This window comes from Anser anser (assembly GCF_964211835.1).
Source record: "Anser anser genome assembly, chromosome: 2".
In the NCBI taxonomy this organism is placed as follows: Eukaryota; Metazoa; Chordata; class Aves; order Anseriformes; family Anatidae; genus Anser; species Anser anser.
The window spans coordinates 107,329,043-107,338,753 of record NC_139721.1 but is presented as its reverse complement, the minus strand read 5'-3'; the positions used below and the strand labels follow the sequence as shown (position 1 = coordinate 107,338,753).

Below are 9,711 nucleotides of genomic sequence, written 5' to 3'. Positions count from 1 at the left end.
AGGGGAAGCTGGCTAGGGAAGGCTGTGCTGCGATAGCCATTGGGCATGAGCACATGGGTTCTCTGACCCATTGAAGGAGAACATTAAAATAAAGGATGTTTTATATTTAAAAAAATAAAATAAAAAGGAGAGAGGAGAAGCTTGGCCTTCCTGTTGTATTTGTGTCAGTCTAGAGGACACGAAACATTAATAAGGTGGTAGCCCAGACCACTAATGCTTCTGTATTATGTCTGCTATTATCACACTCTCCAGATATTTCTGTGCTTTCATTTGAGGTCCAAGCTTCTCCCAAGGCCAGGTTCAGCATCAGCATTTGATTCCCTGGCTGAGCAGCTACCCTAGCCAAAGAGTACTGAAATGTGAGAGCCTGGGCACCACCAATGGCTCAAAGTTTCACCTGCACTGAAACTTTGGCATCATGGGATGAAGTACTGCCTAGTCTGCCTGCCTGAGTCTTAATTACAGCATCGTGCTTTTAAACCAAGGTGCAACTGACTGTGTTAAGAAGTGTGTGGATTTATGGGGATTTGTGCACTTAAACCTTTTAAAACCTTAGTCACTCTCCACAAGGTGCTTCTGGCTGTGCTGAGAGAGAAAGCAAACCATGCCTAGAAGGGGAGCTAACAGCCAGGTGTGCTGTGGAAAAGCATGTTAAGTTGGGGTGTAGGAAAGAAGGGGGCTGCAGAATTTCCTACGTTTTTTGGAAGGTGGAATGTAGTGAAAAGGGGAAGTATATGTGGAGTTTTAACCTCTTTCTTTCAATACCATAAGCATTGCTAGTTCTTGTTACATTACTCTTGTAAACATGTGGGTGGCTTAAGATTTTCGTTTCATTTAGGTCAATATAATAGAGTTAATATAAGGAAAAAAAAGGAAAAACTTTTTAAAATACGTTGGGAGATCTAGATATAAATGTGCCATTGAGGAAAATATAAGAGACTTTCATTGTTGACAAAAACTACTGTCCTTGAGGACTGAAAAATAATGAAGACTCAAGAAATCGTAAGGATGTCTCAGAAGTTGCTTCCTTTCCTTTCCTTTCCTTTCCTTTCCTTTCCTTTCCTTTCCTTTCCTTTCCTTTCCTTTCCTTTCCTTTCCTTTCCTTTCCTTTCCTTTCCTTTCCTTTCCTTTCCTTTCCTTTCCTTTCCTTTCCTTTCCTTTCCTTTCCTTTCCTTTCCTTTCCTTTCCTTTCCTTTCCTTTCCTTTCCTTTCCTTTCCTTTCCTTTCCTTTCCTTTCCTTTCCTTTCCTTTCCTTTCCTTTCCTTTCCTTTCCTTTCCTTTCCTTTCCTTTCCTTTCCTTTCCTTTCCTTTCCTTTCCTTTCCTTTCCTTTCCTTTCCTTTCCTTTCCTTTCCTTTCCTTTCCTTTCCTTTCCTTTCCTTTCCTTTTTTTTTTGTCTTTGAATCTTCAAGAATTCTTCAGTGTTAGAAACATGCTTATTTTTAAAAAGGAGAGCTCAGCTTCAAAGCTCCAGGACTTCTATGGCAACACAAGGCAAAGTGCCCTGAGACCTTTGATCTTCGATAACAGCGTGTCTGCAGCATTGTATATGGAACTGCTTACAGGATACCTACAATATACACTGCAACTAAGCCTGTATTTCCTCTTCACATATCTGTAAACTCCACTGTGGACCTGGGTGTGCCTGAAGTGTGTCAGGGTAATGACTTTGACTTTCAGATTATCCCTGGAATTTCTGGTCCTATGAATCAGACATTCCCTTTTTGCAAGCTCTTCTGTCAAATATTTACAATTGAAAAAAAAAAATCAATAGAAGAAGTTTTGATATATTTTTTTTGCTTTATTGTCTCCTCCTGATCTGACCTATTTCTTGTCTTCTGGTGGGGGACAAGGGGAAATGTAGGGAAAGAGCTCTAGCTATGCAGCTCACAGTAAAACAGCCCCATGGAAGGGGATGCCTGGGCAGCTCCTAGGGAGCAGTTTTTTCGTTCTTCTATTTCTTAGTTAATAACTATTACCGTATGTGCGTGAAGTATGCAAATAAGATATATGTAAATAAGAACTTTGAAATAGTCAGATTTTGCCTCACCAGGATTAACGACTACCTTATTGTGCCTCATAGCACTATTATTGTGGCTAGAATTGTTTTGATGTCCTCATAGTTACTATTTTTACATGTTCTTGTTGAAAATGTAAAATTTTCTCTTTCACAGCATTTCACAACGTGATGATGGAAAGAACCACTTTTTTTCTCCCTTCAATTTGCCAGAACAACAAAGGCCTTTCAGTTCTCTTTGAATTTCACTGCAAGCAACGATCTAAAAGATGAACCTCACTTCCACCTGCTGGCAAATCTGTAATGCTGCATTTAACTGGTTATTGAGCTATATATAGTAAACCTCAGGAGTTACTGTAGTTTGAATGCTTCAGCTATTGTGTTCGCTGTCCCATAAGCTGTTTTATTTTTCATAGTAAAACTCACTAAAACAAAATAACTCTCTTTCACAGCTTCCATCCATAAGTACTACAGAAACATTGAACCTAGAGCGCAACAACTCTCCATCCCCCTGAGGAGGGCCACAAAGATGATCAAGGGGCAGGAGCACCTTTCCTATGAAGATTGGCTGAGAGAGCTGGGGCTATTCAGCCTACAGAAGAGAAGGCTCTGGGGAGACCGCATTGTAACCTTTCAATACTTGAAGGGGGCTTATAGAAAAGATGGAGAGCAACTCTTTGCTCAATCAGATATTGACAGGATGAGGGGGAATGGTTTTAAACTAAAAGAGGAGATATTTAGATGAGAGGTTAGGAGGAAATTCTTCACTCAGAGGGTGGTGAGGCACTGGAACAAGTTGCCCAGAGAGGTTGTGGGTGCCCCATCCCTGGAGGTGTTCAAGACCAGGTTAGATGAGGCCCTGAGCAACCTGATCTAGTGGGTGGCATCCCTGCCTAATGCAGGGGGATTGGAACTAGATGATCTTTGAGGTCCCTTCCAGCCTAGGCCATTCTATGATTCTATTTTTCTATGATTATATGATACTATCTTGTACAGTACTTTGACACCGAAAACCTGTACCTGAATGGACTGGATTCAGATTAACACAGGCAAATGACACATGCTGTTAACACATGCTGTTATACTGCTGAAAACTCATGTTTCTTTACAGTGAATCATCAGTACTGCTGAGCATCTTGGAATTTTATGAAGATATGGCCACCATTTCTTGTTTGTGTGTTTCTTTGAGCTCGAAGACTTAGTAACTTACTTTCCTTAATTGTTCAAAGAAAGATTATAGCAATCAAATTTTCAGTGAAAGACCTGTCATTATGAAAAACACATAATCCAGCAAAAGTGTTTACAAACATATATCTAAAGGAATTCTGTAATGAAATTATTTTAAGACCAATCAGTATTTGAATTTCAATAGCAATTTCTAAATGCTGGACACATGGAGTGAATTTAGACATTACAAAGTCTGCTGGTATTTCTTCATTCCAAACCTAGTTCTGAAAGGCACTGAAAGGTCAGGGCATCCTCTATGAGATGAAGGGAATTTACTACCAATTTCTGGGTATCTACTACGAGGGTATGTGTCTACATATTTCACCAGGTAGGGCATGGAGTCATCCATGTAGCTAATGTCATTCACCTCCTTCTTCATGACTGTAGGAAGTGATGTAATAACACTTAACAAGTCATACATCGTCATGTATCTTAATGTTTAAAGACAACAACAAAAAAAATATATTCCTAGAACAATTGCAAGCAACTACTTAAGAATGCCTTCCAGAAATCAGTCCCAAGGCAGTACACTTATGAGTGGCAGGGAGCATGGGAAGAGATGGGCGGGTACCTAGAGCACTCCAATTCTTTGGAACTTCCTCCCGAACAAATGCAGAATCCTAAAAAACTGGCAGGATGCTTGAAAAAGGTGCCAGGTCATCCCCCTGGCAATTCCAAAGAGACACAAATCACTGCAGCGTGCTGGGGCTTGCTGTATGCTTACCAAGCCACAATCAATACCACCACAACTCCTGTGACAGGCCCCGCAGCCACTCCAAGCCCTTCATTGGGCCCAGCAGCCACTCCAACCTCTGTGACAGGCCCCATAGCTGGGCCAGAGAACCAACTTATGCCAGTATCAGTCGATCATATACGGAAGATGAAACAATGGAGGAGAAAGTCAGGTCGGGAGTGGGGGTGAGTGTGGGGGTGTGAGCAAACAGCTGTGTTGTGCTTAGCTGGCTGCTGGGTTAAACCACAATAGGGATGCATGCAACCCTAAAGAGAGCCTTTGTGTGGTAAGTCATGGACAGGAATTATGTTGGCTTAGCTGATGACTTCAACATATTACGGAAAGGGATCTGACTATCTTTAATACATGCACATATACATAAACATGTCTTATACGTATTTGTATGTGTATCTATCTTTTACATAAATTTCATGATGCCAAGGAGAATTAATTTTATTACAGTGGTTAATATTATTTATTCATTTTATTACAGTGGTTTTCTTCCACATCAACAACATTCTCATTGTTCATGCATATAATCTATAATTATATAATATTATTTAATTATAATAATTATAATATATAGATTATAATCTATAACCATATGTTTACCCATTAAACTTATTAGGTTCTGTGTGTACTATTTATTTCTGCTGTGGAGATGGATTCCAATGTAAACTCTTATTTAAAAGTGCACTTAGACTGAAGGTCTTCCTTGCTGCAACCAGCAGCTGATTATACTTCTGCTACTTCTTTGCTGCATGCTAATCAGTGCTTAACAATGTGACACTGACAGAGCAGCTGTTGTGTGACAGCTATGAGTTATGCTGCTGGTTCACATGGGCACCAGTGATGCAGCCAGGAGCAGCCTGAGGAGAATCAAAGAAGGATTACAGAGCCCTGGAAGCAGCAGTAAAGGACTCAGGAGCACAGGGAGTTTTTTCATCAGTCCTCCCGGTCAAAGTGAAAGGGATTGAAAGGGCCAGTTGGATCTGGCAAATCAACTGGTGGTTACAGGACTGGATTCATATAGCTCATCTGGCTTTAAAACTGAGACTCAGAGATAATAAAAGCTATATATTGCCATTATTAAATTTAGACTAAATATGGTTGATTTTTTAGATCTGTTCATTGCTTAAAATTTTAAGCATCTTAACTATTTCTAAAATACCATATTCTACCATTCTTTCAATGGTAGAAAAGGGATGAGAAGAGTGAGGATATGCTGTTTTGGAGACATGTGCCATAGTCAAAAAACATTATTATTATTATTATTTTTTTAATAAAGACATGGTCTTAAAGGATTAATTTTTCCTGCCTTCTCACAGAGAAGAATAGCACATCAAGTATCTTTAAGGTGGGAGATTTGAGCTCAGAGTTTATCAATCTTTACAAGTTATTTCTTTCTTTTCATTAGAATTTAGCCTATCTGAGCAGAACTGCTGTTATAGAAATGATACAGTATACTAACTCATGGAATTTTCTGGAGCTGTGCATTTTATTGCAAGCAAAATGGAGATTTAAGAGTTAAGTGCTGAGGGCTGGTCTGTTTTGAAGAGTCTGGGGAGATAAATAGCAAGGTGGTTCAGTCTGATGATGGAAAGACAGTGGGTGCCATAACTTCTCAACTGATTTCCCACTGGCTGATATGTTTTCAGAATGCAGGGAAGAAGATGACAACATTTAATTTGATCTGTCAGGAGAGTGGAATTCTTTTTGCATAACTTGTATATAAAGTTTGATTTTCCTTCTGTAATCAAAATTCTGAGGACCCAGCATCAGAGAAGATACATATGGACATGTGTACTATTATATATATATAGCTATATGCATTTTACTATATTGTTTTACATATGAAATTGAGGGAAATTAAAACCTGGAAAATTTAGGGAGTCTGGCTACACAAGCTGATGACAGAGCCAAAACTAATTTTAACTTTGGAGCAAGTGGTAGTCTCAGTGGTTGTCAAATGCCTCCTGTGCCCAAGTTCATCTCAGTTTTTTTCCTCAGGTTCATTTGCCTTCATTACAACTGAGAGTACACAACAGGAAGAGGATGGTTGGATTGTAAACTGAACCCTCTATTGTGAGCTTTTTTGTAGTTAATTTACTAGTTGTTCTTGGCAGCACTTGCAGTTGTATTTAGATGGTTTTATTCACCAATTATTGTTTAGGAGCTTTCTCTTAGCCTTTGAAGATTAGCAGTCATAAGGAAAGGTTTGGCAGTGAGGTCAGGCTGGCAGCCTCATGCTCCCTTTGGCACTGTCCCCCTTTCTTCCTCATTTCCAGTAGTGCCACTGGCGATCCTTTTTTTTCCCAACAAAATTAAAAAAATGCTGTAAAAAGCAGTGTGTTTTTCAAAATCTAGCCCAGGTTCCTCCAAAGCATTTGCAGATAGCTAAAATTTTCTGCCCAGCAGATGGCATAATTGTAAAGGGCCAGAGACCAACTTGGGAATGTAAAACTAACTCCATTAAATCAGACATGCCTTCAGCCCTGCAACAGGATCTAATTGATTTAACAAATACACAGGCAAAATCTTGCATCCTGGGCAGGACAGTGAAACCCCTAACATTGAACCACCTGTTCAGTGGGTGTTATCTCTTTGATAAACACTATGAACCTTTCATTACCATCCTGCTAGGACCAAAGAAGATTTTTGTAGATTTCCTTATTGACACAGGGGCACAGATGTCAGTAATTACTAACAAAACAGCAGTGGACTTAAGTATAAAGCCCAGTCACAGTAACCTAATGTGTACAAGGATTGCTGGAGTCATAAAGGAATGCCTACAGCAGAAAATACCTTGTGGCTCCCAGGTGAAAAGAAATTGACACATGCTGAAATATTGGTTGGTGCTGCTAATACCAGTATTTTAGGGTTTGATTTATTATATGGCAGAACATGAAAACTCCCTGATGGGTCAGTCTGGAGTTTTGTGGGATGAAGTGGTGGGGAAATAGCATGGTTTGAAGAGGACGAGACTAAATCTATAAATTTATTAGAGTTGTCTGTACCTCTTCCCCCATCAAAAATTAATAATGTAAGGCAGTACTCTCTACTAGCAGCTATGAATTTGGGCATTGACATAGTGTTATTAGCCTTGGAAAAAAGACGTATTATCAGCCACACACATTCCCCTTACAACTCTCCTATCTGGCCAGTAAAAGTCAAATGGACAATGGTGACTTATTGATTATAAGCGATTGAATGACAATAGCTCACATTTAACTGCCACTGTGCCAAATATTGCAGAATTAGTATCCCAAATTCAGGGAGCATCATACCCATGGATAGCAACTTTCACTGTTAAAAGATGTTTTTCATGATTCTACTCCAGGAATATGATAAGGCTCAATTTGCTTTTACCTGGAAAGGATTACATTATACCTTTAATAGGCTGCCTCGGGGATTTAAACTCTCCCCTACTCACAGTGCCTTAGGAAAGGTTTTAACAGAAAACCCCAGTCCACCGGACATTGAATACATTCATGACATATTGATAGGAGGGAAAAACACTGAGGAAGTCTGACATGCCATGGAAGGTGTATGAGAAAAATAGCTAGCTTTGGGATTAGACATTCCTCTGTCAAATATCAGGAGCCCATGGAAGAGGTTAAGTTCTTGGGAGCCTGGTGGGTTGAAGGAGCCACTTGTATTCCTCCAGACACCCTGTAGAAAGTAGAGTGGGGGCAAAATCCATCTAGTGTGAAGGAGTTACGGCAAGTCCTGGGAAATTTAGGCTAATGTCATAAATGTATCCCTGATTGTATCCCTGGTCATTGCCTGTCCCTTATACAATTTCCTTTCCATTGTATAAGGGAAATCATCGGGCTGGACTAAACAGCAAGAGAGTGAGTTAGAATTATTAATAAAAACTGAGGTTATTTCAACAGTTAGGTCCCTTACACCTGACCAACCTTATCCATGTAGAATGGGGATTCAGTAAGCACAGTTCCAATCATAATCTGTAGCAAAAGGGACCAGAAGTACCAGAGAGACCAATAACATTTAGCTCCCACTCCTTCAATGACAACAAAATGAGGTATTCTGATCTTGAAAATGGCTTGATGTTTCTAGTGCGAGCAGTGAAGTGGGCAGAACAGATAAGAGAACACAGTGTGGTTTTTCGGGGTCCTTTCATCTCCTAGATACAGTTTGCAAGGGTACGGTACCACCTACATATAATGCCCAGAAATCCACAGTCCACAAGTGGTTTGCCTATCTGGAAGGTGTCAATGAAATTATGCCTGTTATGGAAGGCAATGTTAAGGTATCTAAATTGCAGAAAGATATAAACAGCACTTAACTATTGCAAACCCCACCAAGCAAACCATCTCTGATTCAGTAGGTGTCTCCTCTGGAGGAAGGCAGTGACCTTAAGGGGGTATGGCTCACTGATGCATGATCTAATAGGCAAAATAATGAGTGGAAATATAAGGCCATGGCTTTAGAAGTAGCCACAGGACAAAGTTTAGATGAAACAGGTAAAGGCGGTGTTCAAGTTGGGGAACTTAGATCAGTCTTACTAAGCAATTGCTAGAGATAGGAGACACAATAGGTCAGCCACTATCACTGTGTGGTTCAATCAGCAAGTTGGTGACTTCACACAACTATGCAGGCCAGCTCGTGCTGGTTAAAATACCTCAGATTGGGACAGTGGCAATGGTGCTAAGAATCCCAAAGAATCTTTATGCTTGGGAAGAAAAAATTGCTCTGGAAAACTCCATCAAATCAGTACTAGATGGATAGTACCCACCTTTTAACTTAACATCTGTCAGTTTTGAGTATGCTTTTATACAGCTTTTTTTTTTTTTTTTTTAATCACTTACTATTTCTACTAGGTTTGTGGTACTGGCATTTTAATGTGCCAATTATAGAAATCTGTGGGAAATTTGAAAAGCTGGTATTTACAGAAACCTAAGGCTTTTATAGCTAGAAACCTCATTTCTAATGTTTGTAGTTGCTATGTACATGGGTCAGAGTAAGTCTTTTGATATCATGAGCTGCCATATGGTAGCTATGGAGCTTACAAATGTATTTGAAAAAAATTACTTGTGGCTACTGTAAACACTTTCCTTCCCTATGATGAATCCAACATCTGCCTTACTTTTGTCTTTTTCTCAAAAGAAATAGGAAGAGAGTAACTCAGAAGTGAGTTACAAAATTGTAATTGCTGTCAGTGACTACTTTCCCCCAAGGAGATGGATTTAGAGTGTAAATGTAGATGCACGAGTGGAGATTTTCCAGCTTTATGACACGAAAAGGCCAAACCTGAAAAAGATGTGGTCCAGATATACCTTTATCAAAAAAAACTGTCAAAGTTTCTGGTTGCAGGTGATAATTTAAAGAACTTTTATTTGGCCTGTATTCATATACTGCAGACTGGAGTATGGTAGATTGTTGTGGGTTCCTCTACACCCAAATAACAGTAGTACAGAAGGGAAATCATGCTGGAAAAGAATTTACTCCATGAAAATATAGCTACAGGGCGAACATCAAAATCAAGCCTTTGTTGCAGCTGTACAACAGTGCCTCATAAGCTGGATTTCATTTTTATATATTTACACTGCCATACATATGTTTTAGGTTAAAATAGCTTCAATTATTCAATGAATTAGACACTTTTTCAGAGTCACTTCAAGGCTGCTTCCTCTTTTTCTCCTTTTCTATTAAATGCAGGGAAATGATTTTAGTGGACATTTTCCTAATCCTCTCCTGGATTTGAACTTTGTA

The 9,711-nt window shown here is 39.4% G+C and overlaps 1 long non-coding RNA gene across 1 annotated transcript; it reads left to right on the top strand.

The window, feature by feature from the left end:
* The first annotated feature begins 1,273 nt into the window (after positions 1 to 1,273).
* LOC310893609 lies at positions 1,274 to 9,122 on the top strand. Its single transcript, XR_014579134.1, has 2 exons — positions 1,274 to 1,658; positions 2,173 to 9,122. It is a non-coding gene; the product is annotated as an uncharacterized lncRNA (long non-coding RNA).
* The last annotated feature ends 589 nt before the right edge of the window (positions 9,123 to 9,711 follow it).